General features: G+C 37.0%; 2 long non-coding RNA genes across 2 annotated transcripts; one reads left to right on the plus strand and one right to left on the minus strand.

Annotated features, from left to right (window-relative positions):
• Window positions 1–2,201: 2,201 nt before the first annotated feature.
• On the plus strand, window positions 2,202–4,382 carry LOC110938183. Its single transcript, XR_002591245.2, has 3 exons — window positions 2,202–2,523; window positions 3,421–3,479; window positions 4,201–4,382. It is a non-coding gene; the product is annotated as an uncharacterized LOC110938183 (long non-coding RNA).
• Window positions 4,383–18,650: 14,268 nt separating this feature from the next.
• LOC110872805 lies at window positions 18,651–24,639 on the minus strand. The gene is made up of 6 exons (XR_004892551.1): window positions 21,663–24,639; window positions 20,277–21,573; window positions 20,073–20,149; window positions 19,822–19,909; window positions 19,066–19,141; window positions 18,651–18,987 (listed from the first exon to the last, which is right to left on the minus strand). It is a non-coding gene; the product is annotated as an uncharacterized LOC110872805 (long non-coding RNA).
• Between the last annotated feature and the right edge of the window lie 1,075 nt (window positions 24,640–25,714).

Consider the following 25,714-nt stretch of genomic DNA (forward strand, 5'->3'; position numbering starts at 1 on the left):
TGAAGTACATCTTTACACAAAAGGAGTTAAACATGAGACAACGACGTTGGTTAGAGCTTTTAAAAGATTATGATGCCAACATCCAGTATCACCCGGGAAAGGCCAATGTTGTAGCTGATGCTCTAAGCCGAAAGAATTCTGGAACAATTTCATCTCTCCAATTGCAACCTCATATTCAAACTGATCTTGAAAAGCTAGGTATTGGTATCCATCTTGGTGACGCTGACGGTTATCTAGCCAGATTTCAGATTGAGCCCGACTTAATCTCGCGCATCAAGAGTGCTCAACAAGATGACGGAGAACTTTGGGCTATTATACAGAATTTGGAGGTTGGTAAGCAGTCAGAATTTCGAATTGATGAAAATGGGGTAGTTTGGTGTGGAAAACGGTTATGTGTTCCGAATAATTCCACCCTACGTGAATCATTGTTAGCTGAAGCTCATAGTTCACCATTCTCTATCCACCCTGGATCTACAAAGATGTATCGAGATCTTTGTCAGCACTTTTGGTGGAACGCTATGAAAGAAGATGTAGCCAGATATGTTAGCAGATGTCTTACTTGTTAACAAGTGAAGGCAGAACATCAGAGAGCCGGAGGTTTGCTTCAACCATTAGATATTCCGATATGGAAGTGGGATGACATTTCAATGGATTTTGTAACTGGTTTACCGAGGACGTTCAAGAAGAATGACACTATCTGGGTTGTAGTCGACCGGTTGTCAAAGTCAGCTCACTTTCTTCCGATTCAGCAGGGATTCTCAGTCAGTAGATTATCTGAAGTCTTTACTCAAGAAATCATTAGACTTCATGGTACCCCAGTCTCTATCGTGTCTCATCGAGACCCGCGGTTCACTTCACGCTTTTGGAAGGGATTTCAAGCCGCTTGGGGCACCAAATTGAGATTCAGCACGACATTTCATCCTCAGACAGACGGTCAGTCAGAGCGCACTATTCAGACACTCGAGGATATGCTTCGAGCATGTGCTCTGGAGTGGACAGGAAATTGGGATGAATATCTTTGTCTTGTCGAGTTTGCCTACAATAATAGTTGGCAAGCTAGCATTGGTATGGCACCGTTCGAGCTTCTTTACGGACGAAAGTGTAGAGCACCTATTTGTTGGGAGGAAGTTGGTGAGAAAATCATTGAAGGACCCGAACTAGTGCAAGTTACCAATGAGAAAGTTGCTATCGCTAGGGAAAAGTTGAAGGAAGCGCAAAGTCGTCAGAAAAGCTATGCAGACCGACATCGTCGAGCTTTGGAATTTAATGTTGGTGAGCGTGTTTTCTTACGAGTTTCGCCTTGCAAAGGCGTTCGTCGTTTTGGAATCAAGGGAAAGCTTAGCCCTAGATTCATCGGTCCATTCGAGATTCTTGAAAGAATTGGTGAAGTTTCTTACCGTTTGGCATTGCCACCTCAACTATCGCACGTGCATAATGTCTTTCATATATCTCTCCTTAGGGGATATAATTACCATCCTTTACACGTTGTGAATTATCCTTATCATCTTATTCATGAGGACTTATCCCTTGAGGAGGAGCCCGAAGCTATTATTGACCGCCAAGAAAGAATTATGCGTAGGAAGACTATTCCTTTTGTTAAAGTTCTTTGGAAGAACCATTCTGAACGTGAAGCTACGTGGGAATTAGAAGACACGATCCGTTCTCACTATCCATATTTGTTTTCGTCTTAGTATGCTAAACTTCGATGTGTTGTAATCATGTACGACCTTGGGATTGTGCCCATTTTGTAACTTAGTGTTTTCGCTAATGTGTAATGTTTCGCTTACGCTTATGTGTGGTCTAAATTGTGTCCGTACCGGTTATCAGCGTCTTGCAATTTCGAGGACGAAATTTTTTTAGGGGGAAAGAATTGTAATGCTCGAAGCATTTTGTTGATAATAATAGTTTCATCGATTATATAGACATATATTATAGAATTCGATAAGTTAATAGATAGTTGAATTGAATAACTTTTTTTTTAGTTATGTGTCGTGTACATTTCAAGCATTCTATCATTTAATAATATCTATTTATGTTGATATTATTTTTACTATTGCGACAAATATTACTAGACCAAATATGTAGTTAAAGCCATATATTTTAGTTAGTTATGGATAAGTTCTAAAACATTAACCAATATTTTATTTCTTACTTCCTATAGTTGGCTAGAATAAAAAAAAATAGTAAAGCCCATAACCTACAACCTATAGTAGCTTTTGAATATCTCTGGTTAGAAGGAAATACACCCCATCTTCCTCATCATACATTCCTTGAATTCTGGGATTTGACAATTTTACTCAATCACAAAAATTTCATCTATAAAACCAACCTAAATTCATAATATATATGCATACACAATCAAAACTTTTTGTTTATCCCAAACATACTCCCTTTGAATCACCACCGTGACCCACTGTGAGGACCGCCGCCATATCGACGTCGCCGTCCGTTCGCACCTCCACCGCTGCCGCCTCTATGTAAGCTAGCGACTGCCGCGGTTACCACCTCGTTCCACTCTTTGAGGTAAACGAACAGATTACCTCTCTTTAAATTGTTTGATTTGTCGGGTTAAGACTTGGGTTTGGGCTGGGTTGTTATGTTTTTTTTTTCCGGCGATCGGGGGTTAGGGGGAGTTTTCGTTTTTGTCTCTTTATAAGATATGTCGATTTGTGTATCTGGGTTAACTATTGCTGGGGTGTTGTGTGTGTGTATTGAGGTGGTGTTATATGTTATTTGTGTCATATGTGTATTAAGAGAGAAGTGGCAAGCTAATCCATTGAAATACGAATTGTTAGACAAATATTGAATTTAATCTTTGTCATATTCTAAATAAATGATGTCCAAATAGTATTACTACTAATGAGTTTATAATTATAATAACCAGTCTCGCTTATGTTTTGTGTATTTTATGAATCTGTAACCAAATGAATGATTTGTAGATATTAAAACTAAGAAACTATTATAATAATCTTTATTCAATTTGCAAAACGTATACATAGTTTTATGAATTGTTTCCTTTATTACTTGTTTTTAATAAAGATAAACTGGTAAATCATGTTATGAATGGTTAAGAAAATTAATAATTTGTAACTATTTTTGTTTCTAAGGACTTTACCAATCTGTAATTTGGGTGCAAGTTTTGAGTTAACAAATCGTGTTATTATATGTATATATATATATATATATGAGTATGTCTGTATTAAATATATGTGTATATATGTACTAGAGGTGTATTAATTATATCGTATAGTATAATACGAGACGCTTAAATTAATTATTGTGAATGTTGAACCAAAAGCGTGTTTTATTATTGGGTAAGTCTAGTCCGCGGTCGCCAGGGAAAAAAAAAGGGGAAAAGAAGAAGATGCTTTTGATTTAAATAAAGACGTAATAAAACTAATCTCAAGATACGGGATTTAGGTTTGCATATTTTGAGGACGACTTGATTTGTGGATTTTTACGTTGTTTGCTAAGCTAAGGTACGGATCCTTTTTCATTTTCATCAAAGTATAACTTACGGTATGGATTCTTTGGTCTTACCCTCATAGTATTAAACTGTATCCGATACTTTGTAGTACGGATTCCTATTTCTGACGTCGTAGTATTTTTATCATATCCGTCACTTTGCAGTACGGATTTTCGTGTGTTCCTGTTAGTCGTTTGATATGTGATGCGTTATCTGAATCAGTATGGAATTGTTTGTATGATTATTAGTGTGATGTAACATGCCATACCTCAGACTTGTACTCATGGTCGCATGTTCCTATTAATATCTTAGTTCCGAGTTTGAGTTTGTTGTGTGGAGATGGAATAATGGGTGAACGCCACACTCACCATCTCATAGGTACATGGACTAGCTAGCTGTGTACCAGTCTGTTTTTGGCTCTGGGTGCTTCGCTATTACATGACTTATTGTTGTGACGTTCAAGGTCACCTAATTAACATATGCATTTGATACGTTTGTGATATGATATGATCCGTCCGCTACTGTGCCAATTATACCTTAGACGCATATTTCTAATTTGGTTCAACATCTCCTTCAGTTTAATTATTGTACCCGTATTGATTTGTTATTTCAATATCGTTTTGTGTTTCTTTCTGTTCGTCCATCCTTACTTGTACTATTGTTCTTTCCGTTACTGAGCAATTCTTTGGCTCAGCCGTAGTTTCTTTTCTGTGTTTTTCATGTCTTGTTTACAGGTAATCAGGGATAATATGGGGAATCAGTAATGAGAGACTAATGGATGTTCAAGAGTATTTTAAGACTCTTTATTTTGTTAAATCATGTACTTTTAAATGAACTTAAGACTTAAGGTATTTTGAGACATGTATGTCACCTTGAATCCTATCTTTTATTAAGTGGATGTGTTTTGGTTATGATATTCGTAATAGTGATGCTCCGACCTGCCACGGGTTGGGGTGTTACAATAACTAAGATAATCTCTTAAATAAGTGCAAAAGTGCGAAAATAATCAAAGGTTATACTAATACACGTGTCGGATCCAAGTGATTCATCTTGTCTATCTGTTTTTATTTTATTTTATTTTTCAGCATTTAGTTAGTTTTTATTTTTCTTAGTTTAAAATATTTTTCTCACTTTTTGATTTGATTAGACGTTGAGGATAAACCGGTACTAAAAGCTCTTGTGTCCTTGGACGACCTCGGTATCTTACCAACACTATACTACGTCCACGATGGGTGCACTTGCCCATATGTGTGTTTAGTGTTAGTAAATATCGTGTTTTATAAATTTAAAACTTGGCTAAAAGTGTAAAAAGGGGCTTAAATATATATCTAAAACATATACACACCGACACGCATCAGTTGAAAAGTGTGTTGCTTGTGCAAAAGGAAAGCTTCATCGAAAACCTCACAAGGCCAAACCAGTACCCTCGACGAAGGCCGTGCTTGAACTACTTCACATGGATCTTTTTGGTCCAGTGAATGTGTTGAGTATTGGCAAGAAAGCTTACTGTCTTGTAATCGTCGATGATTATTCTCGCTACACCTGGGTATACTTTCTCAGTCACAAAAATGAAACTGCAGTGCTGTTAAAACAATTCATCACTCTGGCTGAAAATCAAGCGAGTGCTAAAGTGAGGGTTATCAGATCTGATAATGGGACAGAATTCAAGAACGCTATTTTGGACGCATTCTGCACAGCAAAGGGAATAGATCGTCAATACAGTGCACCACGAACCCCTCAGCAAAATGGAGTAGCTGAAAGAAGGAATTGTACTCTCATTGAGGCTGCACGAACTATGCTGGCTGACTCGAAGCTTCCTAGTTTCTTTTGGGCCAAAGCTGTTAGCACGGCTTGTTACATCCAGAATCATGCTTTAGTAAATAAACGTCATATGAAAACTCCTTACGAGATTCTGGAAGGACGTAAACCTTCGGTTTCACACTTTCGTATCTTTGGTTGTCCATGCGTATTATTACTCATGGACTCTAATGGAAAGTTTGAGGTCAAAGGAGATGAATGTTTCTTTGTTGGATATGCTAAAGGCTCTGCCTATAGGGTATACAACAAGGTAACTAAAAAGGTCGTCGAGTCGTGCAACATTGAGTGGCTTGAAGAGAACGCTACGGATGCAAGAGTCGGTCCAGATTGGTTATTCGATTATTCTGAACTGTTTAAATCATTTAACATTTTGTCAAGTGATTCTTCAGATGCAGGTGTATCTACTCCCAAACAACCTTTGTCTTTTGAAGACACTGAAGACGAAGAGCCGATAGAAGGAAGCGTAAGGCATCATACCATTGATCCACTGGGAATGATGTTTACGCAGCATCCTACGTGTCAGCAAACATCCCATCAATCCCCTGAAGGTGCTTCAACTAGTGGTTCTGCATCTAATGGTTCTGAATCTGCAATATTTCCTGAACCCATACCTGAAGATTGCATTGTCACCACTCCATTTGTTCATAGTACTGCAGCACCTAATGAGGGGGAGACTAGCAACACCACCACTGAAGACGAGACCGTACCTGACCTGGCAATACCTACAAGGGTTCAACGAAATCACCCCATAGAGAATGTGATTGGTCCTGTAAATGCGGGAATTCTAACCAGGAGCCAATCAGGAACCATCAATACTTGCTTATATTCTTGTTATCCTCTCTCAAATCGAACCTAAAACTATTGATATAGCTTTGCAGGAACTAGGCTGGGTAGATGCTATGCACGAAGAGCTGAACCAGTTTGAGAAGCTTGGAGTATGGAAACTTGTCAAGTTGCCAAAGGGAAAGCGTAAACTTGGAACTAGATGGGTGTTTCGAAACAAGCAAGATTCTGCTGGGGTTATTGTTCGAAATAAAGCAAGGCTGGTGGTTCAGGGATTTCGACAAATTGAAGGTCTGGATTATGATGAAGTGTATGCTCCAGTTGCTCGACTTGAAGCCATCCGGATCTTCCTAGCTTATGCGTCGTACATGGGGTTCACTGTATATCAGATGGACGTCAAGACTGCGTTTCTCTATGGAGATGTGAAGGAAGAAATCTTCGTTGAGCAGCCACCAGGATTTGTACATCCAGACCATCCAGAGTATGCCTACAAGCTAGACAAGGCGTTGTATGGATTACACCAAGCTCCACGGGCTTGGTATGCCACGTTAACTGAACATCTTTTGGCTCATGGATACACACGCGGCACGATAGACCAGACTCTGTTTATCAAGAAAGTGGGCAAGGATCAAATCTTAGTTTAGATCTATGTCGATGATATTATTTTCGGGTCTACAAGTGAGGATCTTTGCAAGGAGTTTGAAAGAGTCATGAAGAAGAAATTTGAAATGAGTGCTCTTAGAGAAATGACACTGTTTCTGGGTCTACAAGTCAAGCAGAGTTCTCAAGGGATTCTTATCCATCAAGGGAAGTATGTGGATGACGTGCTAGCAAAATTCAAGTTTACGGACGCAAAGCCTGCTGAAACACCAATGGCAGAGAGACCGCTATTGACTGAAGATGAAGAAGGAGATTCTGTAGATCAACGTCAGTATAGGTCTATGATCGGGTCGTTGATGTATCTAACAGCTAGCTGTCCGGATATCATGTTTGCCGTCTGCAACTGCGCACGTTATCAGGCTAATCCTAAAACTTCTCATCTTACTGCTGTTAAAAGAATCTTTCGGTACCTTAAAGGCCGACCTCGTTTTGGTCTGTGGTATCCGAGGGATTCCAATTTTGACTTGTTTGCATTCTCTGACAGCAACTTTGGAGGTACTGACAGTGACAGGAAATCTACTTCTGTGGGATGTCAATTTTTGGGCGACAGGCTCATTTCTTGGCAATGCAAGAAACAACAAACAGTGGCGATATCTACAGCTGAAGCCGAGTACGTTGCTGCTTCTGCTTCTTGCTCTCAAGTGGTGTGGATGCAACATCAATTGCAGGACTATGGTTTGACATATCTTAATACTACTATTTACTGCGATAATGATGCTGCAATTCAAATTGTTAGAAATCCTGTTTTTCACTCCAAAACCAAGCACATTGACATAAAAGTACATTTCATTCGAGACTGCTTCGACAGAGGTCTTATTACTCTTGAACAAATCGATACAGATGCAAATGCTGCCAATTTGTTCACCAAACCTGTCAGCAGCTCAAAATTCAGAGTGCTTGTGGATTTCCTGAAAATGATCCGTTTTACTGACTGAGCATGTTTGCGTTATGTAGGTAAATTTGTTCATAAAGTTTTCTATTCTTAGGTAGTTTTTATTTATGCACAAATTTAGGGGGAGAAAAATACAAAAACTCAAAAACATTAAAAATTGAAAAATACAAAAAGAGGCGTTGGAGGCGTTGCATGACTAGGAGATGAAATAAATTTTCACATTATGGTCAAGGGCTGACTCATGTAAGACCAGTATCGAAATAGTTTGGCTCTAGTATTGATGTGTTGGTAGGCTCTATTCTTTAGACTGAAAACATTGGCTGTTTCTGTTTAGAACTAAAATAGTACATGACCCCAGGAAAGAAAATCACTTGGAATTAGTTCATATCTATTTGAATGTTTGAATGTTGTCCCGATACACACAATTTTGATCTGACTCTGAAATCTTCTCTAAAAAGTCGTGTACCTCCTCTGCTGCATCCAGATACATGCTGACCTGGAGGCGCTAGGCAACGACAGCTTCTGCTGCATCCAGATACATGCTGACCTAGCTGTACGTTGTCGTGCTGTAGATCTAAACACCCGAAAGAGGCCCTCAAGTGCCCAAAAGAAACCCAAATAAACCTATATCAAATTGAGAAAAGCTCATTTGATCTGTATATTATACCATCTCTGCAAAAGATCTATTCTGTTCTCTTCTCAACCTATTCCCAGTTAAGATTTCAGAGATCTGGATTGGACTTGTGAAATATGTGGTAGGGATGCTACAGACATGATAGAATGTGCTGCTTATATTTCCGGGATTTGATTAGTATTTGTTTGGGTGTTCATTAATAAGAAACTAAAACATGATAAAATACGTTACAGGCAGTTATATGGAACAGGTCTGGGAAAATGAGTTTAGGTGGACAAATATACTGGCAATCGTCTAGATCATTCGGTAGTAGATCAGTGTTGATAAGTGAAGTCAAGCCCGAAACCTCGTGATTTGATCCCTGAGTAATCTTCGTAATTTTCCTAATTTATTTTTGTAAATAATATTTTTTATTATCATTTATTTTTGTTTTTTAGGTTTTTGAAAATCATGCTCGAGAAGTCTAATGGGTTATAATTATTAACTGCTTGCTTAATGGATTTGATTAAAATGATTATACAAATCTGTCAAACAAAATCCAATTTTTCTAAGCTAAACAGTGTCCGGCCTAAGCCCAAACAGTGCCCGGCCCATGCCCATTTGATTGGGTGTTGGTATAAGTTCAAGGTCTCGAGTCGAGACCTCATTTCTCACTCGAGACCTTCAAGAAATTCTCTCAAAATTCCGGCAAAAGATCTTGTTCATCGTGATTCCGATTAAAATTTCCGGTTTCGAGTCATCATTGTTGGTGTTTTCAGTCTCGATTCATTGTTTATTCAAGGTATATTGATGAGTTTCTTGAAGATTTGCAGGTTTTATGAAGAGTTGATGAAGATCTGAAGATGATTAAGAACCCTAATTTGAATAAATTTTGGTCTTCAAATAAATCTGATGATGTTATGGGTTTTGATCCAAAAAGTTCAGAACATAAAGTGTTTTTGTGGTCTCGACTCAGATAACACATAAGGACTCGAGACCAACTGATTGCGAGTCGCAACCTCATGATTGTGACTCGAGACCTCTAGGTCTCGACTCAAGGTCTCGACTCGAGATCTCAGTTGTGATTCATGATTGCGACTCGAGAACTTATGGTCTCGACTCATGTTTTCGAGTCAACAGTAACTGATCTCGAGTCAAGATTAAAAATATATTCTGAGTTATTGAAATCAAACATGTTGATTCTAAAATTTAAATTCTTGGGAAAATATAAGTGTAAGTGTTTGTAATACACTTCTGTTTTGTGCAGACTATGGATTTAAGGTTCATTGCAACACACAATCAGGCTGGATTTTTAGCACCTCCTCCAGAGAAGCACCGTAGATTGTATGCATCATTGATGAAAGGTCTCAACAGTTGCCGCATCGTTCACGCATTACGAGACAATCCAGTCATTTTTGAAAGTCTTATTCAAGAGTTCTGGAAGAACGCGAAAATCGAGGTAGTTGAAGGAAAAGGAGTTATTGTTTCTGAAGTTCAGAAGAAGACGGTTACTGTGTCAGAGCAGATGATTCGAGAAGTGCTGCAGTTCAATGATCAAGAATCAGATTCGATAGAGGTTCCAGCTGGTACAGTTGAAGCTATATTGCCTAGACTGAGTTATGAAGGAAGATATCCGCCTTTGGTAAAGAAATTCGTGCATCCTTATTGGAGGCTTCTGTTGCACATGTTTCTATTGTGCATATCTGAGAACAGAGGGGGTACTGATCAGCTGAACAGTACACAGACTGCTGCTCTGATCTGTGTGATAACTAATGAACCGTTCAACTATTCGAAATACGTTTTGGAAGCTATGAAAAGGAATGTGCTAGGAGTCAGGAAGGACAAATTTCTCATGTATCCAAGGTTTTTGCAAATGATTTTCAATGCACGCTATTCAGAGTTGGTGAAATCTGGAAATACCTTGGAGTTAAAGCTGATGGGTCCTGCTTGTTTTGGTGCTCTTACTCCAAAGAAGGGTACTGAAAAGAAATTTGAAGGATTAATTCCTTTGGAGAAGTTTGATCAATTTTCAGAGACTGAAGATGTTGCTGCTGGTCCTGCTGTAGCTCAACCTGTTCAAGAAAATGTTGGGCCTGCTAATGCTATTGTTGCTGAAGAGCATGATGTTCAGAGAGGTGTTGAAGATGAGCCTGAGACTGAGTTTGTGACAATTAACTCTGAAGATGAAGGTGTTGAAATTATGTGGGATTCTAATGACGATGGAGAGCTTCCACCTGACGCTGAAGTTGCTGATGTCGTTCCAACTGCTCCACCTGTGATTTCTGCTGATAGTTTGGCTCTGTTATTGAAGTCTGTGACTGAAAAGATGGGAAATCCTCCTTCTGATCTTTCGGTTTCAAATGAAGAGTCGAGTGAAAACCAAAAGGATCCTGATTCCCTACCCTTGAAGCGGAAAAGGAGGGATCCGCGGCTCAGAATGTATATTGAAAAGGGCAAAGATCAACCCATGATTACTGATAAAGATGATGAAGGTCTTTATGATTTTGATATTGAGAAGGATATTGCTGATATCACCACCGCCACTGCAGACATTTTTGAGTCTAATGCTGATACTCAAAGAATTGATATGGATACCACCCCTGTTGATGTTCAAGTTACAAGTGTTGTTACTGAGTCTGTTGATGTTATGTCACTTGGTGTCTCTGAATCTGCTGGTCCATCTCATGTTGGTTGTGATATGCCTAGCAGTTCCAGTGGTAAGAGGCCTGAAGAACCAGTGAGAATGTCGTTTGATGATGACTCAAGTGATGATGATGAGTTTGTTAGCATGAGAGAGATGAAGAAAAGGCTAATTGTGGTTGAGCAAGATTTGATTCATAAAGAAGCCAAGATCATTCAACTTGAAGATACTTTAGTGCTAAAGAATATACAAATTGAACAGCTTCAAGGAGATGTCAGTTTGCTGTTCAACATGGTTTATGATTTGCGAGGAAAGTTGGAAAAGAAGTTTGGGAATGAGTTCTCTGATCCAATAGATATACAGAAAAGAAAAGAAGCCTTTGATAAAGATGATGCTGAGCGTAGTTCTGCTATGGAGAAGTATTTTGAAAGGGTTGTTGCTCCTGTTGCAGAAAAGGAAAAGGCTGAGAGAATCAAGAAGAAAAGGGAGTTTGTGATACTGAAGAACAAAAATCTCAATCCTGATGATGATGATGCTCAGGCAACACATCACTTGATGGATGTTGGTGAAACTCTCTATGACAGAGTTGGAAACAGATCTGGAGTTGTTAGCTGGGGATTTGATCATGATCGTAAAAGATGGTGGATCAAGCGAAAGGTTGGTCCTATTGAATGGTATAAAAGACCAGCTCAATTTCAGACATTTACAAAGATTGATTTAACAAACTTGGTTAATGCACCGTATGTGGATGACAAGCCTGGTGGGCGTGGTCATTTATTTTGCGAGAGGTTAAAGAGGGAGGTTGCTCGTGGGTTTCCTTCTATGCATACTGCTGAATCCCTTGTGAAGCCACTCAAAGGTGTTCGAGATCCATATACTAACAAGCGAATGAAAGCGGTTCGCTGGCCTGCTACTGACAAAGAGAAGGTAATTCCGTTGGTGAGGAAGATTCCAAAAGGTGCCTTGAAGACGTTGCATTTCTGGGCATATGATGAACGATTAGGGCAGGCGGTGATTGTGTGTGATGACAATGTGAATTTTCGCTTGGTGGATCAATTTGATTTGTTGAATGTTGATCATGAAGATCTGCAGGTGTTAGCTCAGAATCAGATTAGAGCTACTGAAAAATACGAGGAAATTGCTAAAGGATGGACCGCAGCTGTTGCTTCAGTTCTTCATATTAGTAAGAAAGGATTTGGTGGACTGAAGGATCGTTTGGGTGGTGATCGTGATGATTGAAGCATCAAGAACCTGCATGCATAAACCTAGGGGAGATTGTTGGAACCTGAAGGTTTATACATGTAGGTTTACATAGTTTAAGGGTTGTTAGTGTCTTTTGTTGATTACTAGTATGGGCCGAATTGTATGGTTTGGGTTAGTTAGATGTATGTCGCAATAGGCCTAGGGTTTGGCCTAGATGTCTTGTATTTAAACAAACCTCAACCATATGGTTGAGGTTGTTCGTTTAGTTGAAGGTTGCGACTCAAGGGAACAGTATTTGGTGGAGATTCTTGTATCCGTCATTGTTGAACTTTGAATGCAAGATCTCTGGTTTGTGTTTTATTTACATCACTGTTTATTTATTGTTATTTGTTCTTGAATCACCTTGTGATTGTTTTCCGCACCTTCACAAGTTAAGTTTGATATCATTGGAAGATCCTGATAGGGTTTTACACAAACCAAGTTTAAAAGACGGTTTTTGAAAGATCATGATTCTTACACTATTTTTGGAAATAAAATAAGTATATGGATGCTAGTGACACATGAAAATGTTGTAAATAAATATTCTTGTAAAATATGTTCACAAGTTGTGAACATCTAAAAATCCCGAGAATGAGATTTTAACAAAAGTCAACACACTTTGGAGGGTAACTAAACCCACTAAACACTTCACCGAGTTACTACGCATTTTTTTTTATAAAACATCAAGTTCATGTTGAGTTATAAATAGAATAGTTTAGCACTTGGTAAGTGTAATATTGTTTAGTGAATCGTTGTTGATTGTTTGAATGGTTTTCGAAAAGAAAATGATATGATTATTAGCATGGACACCTCCATTTACAAAAGGAAACTACGGCGAAATTTTCTAAAAATTCCAACATTTAGAAATTATTTTTCTAACAAGTGTTTGCAAATATGTTTTAACTTTGTTTTTCAAAATATACTTCGCCATAGGTTTTGTTACAAAAATACGAAGTATCGGAGGTTGATTTTTACTATTAAAATGGATAAATATATATTTAGAATATATATATATATTTTATACTAAAACACTTGTGTGAATATTTGGTTATTTTGTGGAATAGTTATATTATTTTAGGATAAAATAATATAACTTACATTTGCCATGACATTTACAACTCCAAAATAATACCAAAAATCACATGGAATAAATATTTAAGTTACACGCTTGATATTGTGAAACCGAACGCAAAAACGTAACTTGTGAAATATTCCAGAAAATACTCTTACACATATTTTTGGTAAAATATTATTTCGGAAACTAAAGAAGCAAAATATATATATTATTTTTGGGAAAATATATATATTTTGGAATTTATTATTTTTGGACAAACAAATTATATAAATTTTAAGTGAGACTTAAAAATATAATATTTCGGAACTACAATATACATGTATAAATACCCCATCCTTGGGACGGAAATACGGAAATTAAAATACTCGAGAAGTATTAATGCAAAATATTGATTAGGCAATTATTCCAAAACTAAATATAATTCAAGGTTAAAATAATTATTATTTTAACAAATAATTATAACTTGGAATAATATTCGGTGACATAAGAAACGCAACTCAAAAACATTAAACTCTAAACCAAGGCACGACCCGTTCGTCTAATAGACATTAGTACGTTGTAGGTTGTCGTGTAGCAGACAGAGCTTGAGTTGCCGGTACGAGACGCACTACAGTGAGTTCATGTCCCCCTTTTCTTTTAACTGTTTTCAGTTTTATACTTCGGGGGTGAAATACATGTTACAATTACTACAAACGTTTATTACATGGTATGATTAGCTGAAGGATGGTTTACTACTAGATCATGTGAAGGGTGGGTACAACACTTAAGGCCATCAATCCTCGTTGTTAGGACCGAGGGACATGAGTAATAGATCTATTTGGGTGTAGCGAGCCCACACCCATGAGGCCAGGGCGGCCCATAGTGGTGACTGTGTCTTACAGCCGAGGCCCGGTAACAAATTTGCTAGGTTTGAGTCTTCCTGCACCTTTTCACACATATCATTGGCTTTGCAACCCATTGGTGATCTCTTTTTCCTTAATTGCTACATACCAGGGAGTTTCATACATACAGACATACTTTAAAGGTTTATACATACTCACATACACATGAACTTGCTCAACTTTTTATTGATTTTTCAAACTACATGTATTTCAGGGAACTAGCGGATCTGGCGGGGTATGCATGTGTCTTGCTGCGTTGAATAAAGATGTCATCCAGGGTTGTGGGGTTTAAGAGGTGTAACCTATTCCTAGACGGGTTACATGTCTCTAAACCTCGTTGTATTTAAAGTCTTTTGCTGTGTCTTAAGAACACGTTTTAAACAAGTTATGGTTTGTAACTTATTTTAAGTGTTGATGCTTTCAAACAATGGTGTTGTGGTATTTTCTCACTTTAATTAATGGATGAACATCTCGTATTTTTATCATTTAGCATTGTTATGATTGTTGCTATGGTATTAAGAAGTCAGACCAAATAGCCACGCTTCCGCAAAAGTCAGGGTGTAACAAAATGAAAGGCAATACAAGATATCATGGTCTATAGCAGAGGTTAAGTACCGTGCAATGTGTGTTGCGACATATAAAGTAACGTGTTAATTAACTTTTTAAGTGAATTGCCAATAACTTCAAGTACTCTTGTTTTTCTATAATGTGACAATACAACTTTAATATCTGTCGCAACTAATCCAGTTTTTACGACTAAACCTAGTATCTTGGGCTTGGTCTATTTTTCGTGAGAGATCAAATTCAAAAAGGAAGTATGAAACTGTTGGTCTTGAATCAAAATCAGACAGCAGACATTTTCCCCAATGGTTTGCTAGTAAATCAATATGTTCAGTTGTGTAAGTTGCTTAACGTGTTTGATGTTTTTGGTGTTGCAACTGAGGGGGGTGTTGAAATAATAAAAGGTTCAGTTGCATGTATTATATATATATATATATATATATATATATAGGGAGAAGATCATGCGAGAACCACCTCTTATTACGAGAACCGCGAGAACCAATGTGAACACAACCAAAAATGCCTAAAAATAGCTAAAAATCACACAATTTTATTTTAATATTTTTATATAAAAATCGCTACTTTTCGAAGCAAAAAAAAAATTAAAATTTTTTTTTTCAAAAAAAAAACTTTTTTTCAAAAAAAAAAACTTTAAAAAAAAAAAATTTTTTGGCCACTAAAAGTAGCGATTTGAGCATAAAAAATATTAAAAATTTTTTTTTTATTTTTTTTATTTTTTTAGGTTTTTTAGGGTTTAGTTTTTAGCATTTTAGCTTGGGGGTGGGGGGGTTAGGTTTTTTTGAGGTTTTAGTTTTTAGCATTTAGCTTGGGGGGGGGGAGGGTTTAGGTTTTTTTTTTTTGGGGGGGGGGGTTAGGTTTTGGGGGGGAGGGGTGGGGGTTAGGTTTTTTTTAGGTTTTTTTAGCTATTTTAGGTTGTGTTCACATTGGTTCTCGCGGTTCTCACAATAAATGGAGTTCTCGTATGAGCCCCTCCCTATATATATATATATACATTCGAATGATTAAACGTTATATATATATATATATATATATATATATATATATATATATATATAGGGGATGGTTATCTTGAGAACGCTAAATATTGCGAGAACCGTGAGAACGAAAGCAAAAACCAATCAAAACCATTTTTTTTAATACAAACATCATTGTAATTAAGATACAACATCAAAAAAAGAATTTACAACATCAAATAACTCATTTCTACTTTCAAAATCACTCTTTTTAGATTTTTTACACATGTGTAAATATAATAGATTTACACATGTGTAAATGTGTAACTTACGCATGTGTAAATTTTTTTTATTTACGAATTCACATAAATTAACGTGTAGATTAAATTTCTAACATTGTATCCGAATAATAATGCTAAGTGTAGAAAAAAAATTGAATTTGAATAGTTTTGTACCAAGTTCTTGCGGTTTTTTCATTTGTTCTCACGGTTGTCACAATATTTAGCGTTCTCGTTTAAACCTTCCCCTATATATATATATATATATATATGTGTGTGTGTGTATGTGTGTGTGTGTGTGTTAGGTATTATAAATAAGTTTCTAAAAAATGTATTGTTTGTGCTTTATATTAGCTGGATGTGTTGGGCCTGGATACCGGGAAGCTTGCTGGGCTTTGCTGAGTTGAAATCTTTTGTGAGAGGACTGGGCTTATTGGGCTTGCTGATGCTGGGCTGCTGTTTAGAGGTTGCAGAATGGGCTTTTGATGCTGAGGTGGTGTAGCTGCATATAAAAGATACAGTGTATCTCATTTGTCTGAGATAATTATTCGTTCAGTACATCAAGATATTTTTTTGGTGTAAATTACAAAAATTGTCCTTTATCTACATCACTTATCACAAACTGTGTCCTTTATCTTCAATAATTATAGAAAACGTATTTGACGTTTGCAAACCCTTGCAAATTATGTCCTTTAACCCTAACTCAGTTAATTTTTTATGGTTAAATCTGACCAAATGGGCCCCCACATGAGGGTATTTTGGTCATTTTACTCTCATATGGGGTCCATTTGGTCAGATTTAACCGCAAAAATACCCTCATGTGGGGTCCATTTGGTCAGATTTAACCACAAAAATTAACCGAGTTAGGGCTAAAGGACATAACTTGCAAGTGTTTGCAAATATCGAGTACGTTTTCCGTAATTATTGAAGACAAAGGACACAGTTTGCAATAAGTGACATACATAAAGGACGGTTTTTGTAATTTACTTTTTTTCTGTCATTCGTATCATCTGTATCATCTAAGATATTTCCTCTCTCTCTCTTAGGGTTTCACTTTGTGTTAAGATCTTGATATATCTGTGAGTTGAGAGTAGCAAATCACCGTGTTGATGATCTGCTTTGTGAGTGGAGAGTTGTAAATCTTTCGTTTGATTCTTGTTGGTGTTCCTTTGAAGTTAATACAGTAGTTTGGTTTGATACATGTTAATTTTGACAATGAAGAGACTCTTAAAGCTAAAAACACGGCTATAATGACTTTAATACACAAAATTAATTTGGTGTGAACCAAAAAGTAAAGTCGTGTTCTACATTAATCGAAAACCATAAAAACAAGTGACGGTACAACATTGTTCGATCGGTATCCGTTATTATTGTCACAGCACTGGGGCGACAACGTCACTTGATCTAGAGTAAAACTAAATAAGTGAACATTAGAATGAGTTAAAGGCTTAAATTATATATAGTATAAAAAGTGAAAATGAAAGTTGCAAAAAAAAAAACAACCTTGAGTCCGTACATGGTATAATAAATGATAAACATATTCATACACACTTTTATAGAGTAGCATAAACGTTTAAGTAAAAACTCTGTTATTTTAAAATGATCGAATAGTCTTGAGTAATAAAACTAACTATTGTTATAAATTTATCATAATCATAAAAATAATGTAATGCGTGATACAAATAAGAATGGAACGAAAAAAAGTAATGTATGGCTTTATAATCAATATGTATATATATGGTCTAATAGTGACGCATCAAGTGGCCCAATAAATTTAGTTATTGTTAATAAATCTTGCAATTACAAATGTAACTAGTGGGTGAATCCAATGTATTGCATTGAGAATGTTTGTAAGACTCAATTTTGACAGTTGAAAAAAAAAGTTTATTTACAATGTCTTGTGGACAAAAGGTGTATGATGTAATCCAAAAAATAAATTATATTTTACATCTATAGAAATCATAAAAACGAACACCAATATCGGTTATCTAGTCGGTATTGGCTTGGTTTCGTCACCGCATATGAAGTTTTTAATAAAATTTATATTGGGATGTCGAGAAAATATTAAACGCAGCCGCATATGTAGTTATCAAAAACCAAACAAACGAAAGTTATATGTTAAAAATAGAAGTGTTGTGTTAAAGGCTTGTAATTTATTTTTTATAGCAAAAGGATTGAAGTTGAAATTAGAAAAAATAATAAAAAAATAAAAATTCAAGTTGGTGTTCACCTAAATTGAAAAGAAAAAAAAGAAACAAAAAGTGAAGTTACTAATTTACCCGACTTGCAAATGTTATTATTAATATTATAATAATATAGTAATATAGTAAATTTAGGATGAGGAGATTAGATAATTAGAAGACTAACTCATTCAGTCAATGATCTTTAGACTAAAACATTCACCGCCACTTATAAGCTTTTACATTAACAAGGAAATGACAGTAAATAAACTACCACTGCTTACTTAAGACACCATGACCCGCTTACACTAACGACTAATAGACGATAACTATCCATGTTGCCCATCCGCTACTCTTACTATTTAGCATGAATTATCAGTAGAGAAACTAATAACAAGAATATCATAAACCAATGGATAATCAAACTAAATGTACCAATCCGCTCACTTCATCCTTAAGTGCAATGCTTGAAGAGCCTCAAATAGTAAAGAAAACCAAAGTTGAAATCCAGTAGAGGTGACAAATGGCAATCTGGCCCTTTTACTTACAATTTAGATTATGATTTATCTCTAATGGGTCAAACAGGTAAATCCAAAAAAGTTAGCTTAAAAGTAAACTAGTCAAATGAGTTACATTTGCTTATTATAAAACCTTAAAAATCAATTCATTCAAAGATTATGATTATTATAGTTTATCGTGATCATATCCGACACACTACCTACTTATACAACATTTTGAATATTTTGGAGAAAAGGGGTGTTGGGTCAACCTAAACCCATACCGAAAGTTACCAGTTGACCCAAACCCCCTTTGACCAGCTCGAATTAACACGTTAAAAACATAGGACTCACAGTTGTATTCGGTCCATCCAATTGTCTACTTTTCAAGATCATACAAGAAGAGCTTATCCAAGAGTATCAATTCTGCAAAATTAAAAACAAATAACAAGGAATGAGTTATGGATTTAATCTCATTAATGTGATAATTATGTGGTTAACTACCTCCCAATACAATTATGTCCCTTTCACTTGTGGAGCCCATGTAATTCTCTTGCCACCCCAAACACATTAAATCACCCTGCAAGATTTTGATGCATTTACATTCATTTTATTAAAAAGCATAATTCATATAAATGTAACAGATTTGAAAATGGGTATGTCTAATATTTTGATTTTTTGTTCAGTAAATACCAAGTTTTGAGGTGATATATAAAACTATGTTAGCATCAGAACCGAGAAACTATGCAAGATCAAGACAATCCTTACCGCTAAGGCGCTAATGGTCTACCGCATATAATATAATAAAGGTACTAGTTTAATAAAATATAAGGTTATGTGTCAATATGTTTAACTTATTTCATATGGATCACTTGAAATTAAGAGTAAATACAAATTATATTGGCCAGCTCTTTCTGGTGATTTATTTGATAACCATTTGACCAGTAATTAATCTTATATAAAACCCTTACAACCCATCTTATACAACTAATAATGGTCAACTGCTAGTCACACCTAGGAGCAAATTGACCTAAAGATAATTTAATAATCCTAGAAACATATGTAGAACTGTAAAGCAGCAAATGCATCATTAAAGCAGTTAAAATCCTAAATGTACAGGGGAAACGAGCAAAGCTCGACACTGCTAGCGGAGCATCTGAATTCCCCTATGTTCGAGAGTCGAGAGTCGAGACCATTAATTCTTAAGAGTCGTTGAAGGAAAAAAAGCTCTAAAGGGTTTGCAAGACAGAGGATACTTACATATATAAACATATAATCATGAGGATCAACCTTCAATGAAACTGAATTTTCAAAATGGAATGTGACTGCAGGAAACTCATCATCAACACTGCGATCATAATCGTTATCATTGCTTTAACATAAGAAGAAGATGAAGAAAAAGGTTACCAAATGCCTCAAAATCAAGTTTGTTTTTTTTTTCCTTTTAAGGATGGATACTAGTCCTCTAAAATGCAGGTTATGAAGAAAGAAAGTTCCTTAAAAACAGTTACCTTATACCCCTACTTCCAATGCATGTAAAATTGTCATGAAGAACATGTGATCACATACCGGACTGCACTGCTAGGATCTAAAAGAAAAGAAACAAAAATAACAAGCACATAAAATAAAAAGATAAAACTTCCTTCCAAATGAAAGCTAAGACTAGCCAGTTATTTTAATCAACAATAAATCAGTAAAAATGATTAAGAATTCACCAGTGGCTTGTAGATCACTTTTGGGAGATATACCAATGATGTACCACTATCTATTACTGCCTTTCTCTTCTCTACTGCTCCATTTGAAAGATTCAAAAACTCTGCACCGACTTCAATTCCCGTCACATAGGCAGTGTAATGTTCCCTATAGATGTATGGGTTGATCTCGATGGTGCACCACCACCGCCGGTGAATGCAAATGTAAGGGTTGATCTCAATGGTGCACCACCACCGCCGGAGAATGCAAATGCTGATGTACGGGTTGATCTCGTATGTGTAACTATCATGTTCATCACGATGGGTGTTAATTAGAAGCAGCTGAAGTGATGAAGCCGCTTTATTCTATATCATCTACATCGCCCAGCCTCCCAGAAATTGTCAACCCGGATAATGTAACCATACAAGAAGCACTCAGTTTAACTACTCGTTGGACCTCACAACGTTACGTGAGGATTAAACCCATCTTCAAGTTAAACTTGAAGGTGGGAGAATCATTGTTTAACATCAGCTCCGTGATAAAAAGGAATGTGTTTCCCACTACATCATTTAAATCTGATCAGCAAATTGATTTTGCGTCAATTGAACTACGTCTATTCACGGAGCAGCTCAGAAGTCTAGCTAGTGACATGAAGTCTGATAGTCTTTGGTTCTCACTCACAGTGAACTACAGGTTCAAAGAGAATTTGGTAGGTTTCCCTCTGTACCCCATTATTTATCATAATGCGGTCTTATCATATGACTTGGGAGTTGGTCGTGAAAGAAATTGTATATGTTGGTCCACGACCAACTCCCAAGTCACACGATAAGACCGCATTCTGATAAATTATGGGGTACAGAGGGAAACCTACCAAATGCTATTTGAACCTATAGTTCACTATGAGTGAGAACCAAAGATTACCAGACTTCATTTTACTAGCTAGACTTCTGAGCTGCTCCGTGGATAGACGTACTTCAATTGACACAAAATCAATCTGCTGATCAGATTCAAATGATGTAGTAGGAAACACGTTACTTTTTATCACTGAGCTGATGTTAAACAATGATTCTCCCACCTTCAATGTTAACTTAAAGATGGCTTCAATGGGTTTAATCCTCACGTAACGCTGTGGGGTCCAGCGTGTGGTTAAACTGAGTACTTCTTGTATGGTTACATTATCCGGGTTGACAGAGGTTGAGCGATGTAGATGATATAGAATAAAGCGTCTTCTTCACTTCAGTAGCTTCCACTTCGACGGGGTGATTTTTCATCACCTTAACACCCATTGTGATGAACATGACTGATACATAGTAGCTTCCACTTCAATCAAACAAGTCTTTTTATTAAGTAGGAGCTTTTTCTTAAAAGCTTAAAGCTAGAAGCTTCTAAAAGCTCCATGTCAAACATACCTGTTATGTCCTTTAGGAGATACGGTGTGGGCGACAAAGTGGTTCGGCAAAAGTTGTTTGCCGCTCGGGAACACCACCTCCAACCATCTGTGCCGCGCGGTGAAGGTTATCATTCGGTGTTTGGTTACCGATCGACAAAGGGCCAATTTTGACCGTTGGGAGCATGTGCAACGGCTATATAGCCGTTTAAAATAAAAAAATATATATATTTTATTTTTAAAATTAAACTATAAATACCTAACATAAATCATACCCAAATACTTTCAAATTTATACCCCAACCAAACCAAAAAATACCAAACATTAACCCAATCATTACAAAACAAAATGGCGAATTAACTCTCGTTATGGTCCCCACCCAATAGTAGCGACGATTCATCCGATAGTAGCATTCTTTTTTTCCAAAATCTCATCGAAGACGCCGAACTTCAAGACACGAGCACATGTAACCGAAAGAGATATATTGAACGTCAACGTGAGGTGGGGCATGAGACACTCATGGCGGATTATTTTGACGAAGACCCAAAACACAACGACGATATTTTTCGGCATAGGTTCCGTATGTCAAAACGTTTGTTTCTAAAAATTGTGAGCAACGTGGAAGCGAACGACTCGTGGTTTCAAGAGGCCCTCGATGCGCGAGGTAGGAAGGGCTTTACGCCGTTGCAAAGGGTTACATCGGCTATTAAACAGCTCGCAACTGGTAACACTCCAGACGAGAACGACGAGTACTTGCATATGGCCGAAAGAACTTCCCGCAAGTGCCTAGAATATTTTTGCGACACGGTTTGCAAAATATACGCTCCCGAGTTCTTACGTAGACCGACAAGCCACGACATGGCACTTTTATACGAAGCTCATGAGGAAAAACATCACCTTCCAGGTATGTTCAGTAGCCTTGATTGCACCCATTTCGTTTGGCGATTTTGTCCCACAGATTATCGAGGCCAATATAAGCGAGGAGAGCACCAATACCCGACTGTTATGCTCGAAGCGGTTGCATCTCAAGATTTATGGTTTTGGCATGCTTTTTGCGGTCCAGCGGGTTCACAAAACGATATCAATGTGCTACAACAATCTCTGTTATTTTTAACGGAACGAAATGGAACCGTGCCAAAATGTCCATTTTACGTTAACAACCATTTATACATACGTGATTATTTGCTCGTGGATGGAATCTACCCTCCGTGGTCCGTGTTTGTGAAGTCGATCCCATACCCTCACGAAGTAGACGAAAAGAAATTCAAGAGGCAACATGAGGCGGCAAGAAAAGACGTCGAACGGGCTTTTGGTGTTTTGAAGGCGAAATGAGGTGTATTGAGTCGGCCGATGCGAGCAAGAACCGTTAGAAAAATTACGAGTGTTGTGTACACGTGTATTATACTAGTTTACAAAAAATAAAAAATAAAAATAAAAGTTTACCAATTCAGCAAGTGTCTAACCATTGCCAACACTTTTCAGCATAGTTTAAACACTTTTCACTAAATGACATGACACACTCTCATTGGTTGATTTTTAAGTTTACCACTCTCAAGTGATTAACCACTCCTTATACTCTTAGCCCTTACCAAGTTAATTTTTTCAGTTAAGTTAGTTAACAAAAGGGCATTCTAGTCTTTTTACCCATTTATTTAAAAACAATTTAATAAATAAAACACCTCTCCCTTTCTCTCTCTCTCTCTCTCTATATATATATATATATATATATATATATATCCACCTCTCTCTCACATCAATTCTCCATCACCACCATTAGCCACCACTATCCCAACCGCCACTACTACATACCTTCTCTAGTAGTTTAAAGCAGTCCCAAATTCATGATCCACCACAATTAGGGGGTGTTTGGTGTTGCGTTTTCAAAATAGATTATGCGTTTTCAAAATAGATTTTGCGTGTAGGTACATGCTTCTCCAAAACTGCGTTTTGGAGGCAGATAATCACTTTTTCATCCAAACACTTTTTTAGATTATTTATGTTTTACAAACGCAATAATCAAATAATTATTTCAAAACGTAATCCCAAACACCCTCTTAGAAACACTAAAACCACTAAGATAATTAGTTTCAACATTTCTATTAAACCAAACTAATTAAACTTTAAACATTATTTCATAATACAAACCACCATTATTCTCTGTTTTATCTTATGTTCCAAAATTAATAATCCAAAACAAGCACATAAACTAATAATCTAACTGCACAGAATCAATTCTCTAATTTCTACCTTAAAATCTTAAGAATTAAAAGAACAATTTCATGGATTCAGACACGGACCAGAAACTCAGGTTCGATCTTCCTTCATCACCTTCACATTTGTTTTTTTTTTGTCAGACACACAGTTATGTGTGAGAGAGTAGGGTGAGAAACAGGGGTTGAATTCCAGATCTGAAACATAAATCGTTGTGGTCGAGGGTGATTTGCTATGGAGATGGAAAATATCGCAGGTTGTTGGTGGATTTCAGTAACCGGATGATGGTGATGGTGGTGGATTTGGGTCTGTGATTTCAGATCTGAGAGAGAGAAAGAAGGAGATCAAGAGATGGAAATGAAGAATGTGTCTGAGTTCTTGTGCTCAAAAGGGTATAATGGAAATGGAAAATGAGCAGAAAACAAACAAGAAAAACAGGGGGTTAGGCCACCCGTAGTGGGAGGAGCATAGCGTCGCCGCACACCACTACGGTCGGCGCTATGGGGCTGGTGGACTTGTGTCCTCGCGAAGAGGATAACGGGGTGAAACTAGAGAGAGAAACCAATGAATTCTAGAGTGAGAGAGAGTGCGTGGAAATAACAAATCTACAAGGCAACATACAAAACAAACCGAATTACCTCAAGAGGGAGGCTCATGAAATCATCAGAAGGGTTGTCAAAATAACTGGTATCAAACTTCAAAATACTTTACTACAATCACTTTACAAGAACTGGAAGTAACTTGACACACGAACAACACTCGACTCACTAACAGTTCATCAACACAACGAACTGTTAACACTCACGATTAGGGGCGGACCCAAGTTATGGGGTGGTGGGCGGCCGCACCCCTTGAAAAAAAATTTAGTGGTATTTTTCGCGAAAAATCCAGAGCGCACCCCTTGGAAATTTTCGTCTGCACCCCTTGAAAAATTCCGAACGCACCCTTTGGAAATTTTCGTCCGCACCCCTTAGAAAAAAATGTTAGGAATTTATGTAAAAAAAATTGTGAACACGGATTGAAACCCGATCAAATTATGTAAACATGTTTGCCTACTAACCCCTTTAATAAAACTTAAATTCAATCCATTAAGCCCAATAACTTAATACCCATTCAAGCCTAACCCAACTACTAGTTTTGTTAAACAAAACAAACCAGTCCACATAATAAAAAAAACCAAATCGCTGCCACTTGCCAGCGACTCCCGCCCTCCCCCTGCCTCACTTCAGCGCCCAGCGACAATATAATTCCGACCGGCGACTGCAAAATTTCGGCTGCAAACTGGTTAATTTAGGAGGAAAGGGTTTGAACCACTTTTTTTTTTCGCCGGATTATTCTAATTAAAAACCAAGGTATGTTATAGATAAGTTTTTTTGTTCTTTTATTGAATGATTAAGAGATATAAAAGTAGCAATGGTTTGAACTTTGATGTTTTTGTTTGTTAATGTGATAGGAAGTTAGGAACTAGGGTTTGATTGTTTGAGAATTGAAATGGACCCAACCCGATCTGATTCGACCCGCTATGAAACTTTGTTTGTTTGATTTTACTTGTTTTACTTGACCCGACCCGATCCGACCCGCTATGAACCGATTTTTTTATATAGCTAAGGGTCTAAAATCTTTAAAAAAATTCTGCACCCCCAGGAAAAAAATCCTGGGTCCGCCACTGCTCACGAACAGATCTATACAAGCTAAACAAGATCTTTAACACATGCTCTGAATCTGATCAAAAGGTAAAAACCCTAGGTGAGAGAATGTGAGACAGACTAACGAAGGATCTAGAATGTGTGTCACTGGAATGAGAGAATGTGTTTTCTAATCTGAAAACATGATATATAGTAGCCAAAAAACTGATCCATTCAC

The sequence above is a fragment of the Helianthus annuus genome, chromosome 1, assembly GCF_002127325.2.
Source record: "Helianthus annuus cultivar XRQ/B chromosome 1, HanXRQr2.0-SUNRISE, whole genome shotgun sequence".
Classification (NCBI taxonomy): domain Eukaryota; kingdom Viridiplantae; phylum Streptophyta; class Magnoliopsida; order Asterales; family Asteraceae; genus Helianthus; species Helianthus annuus.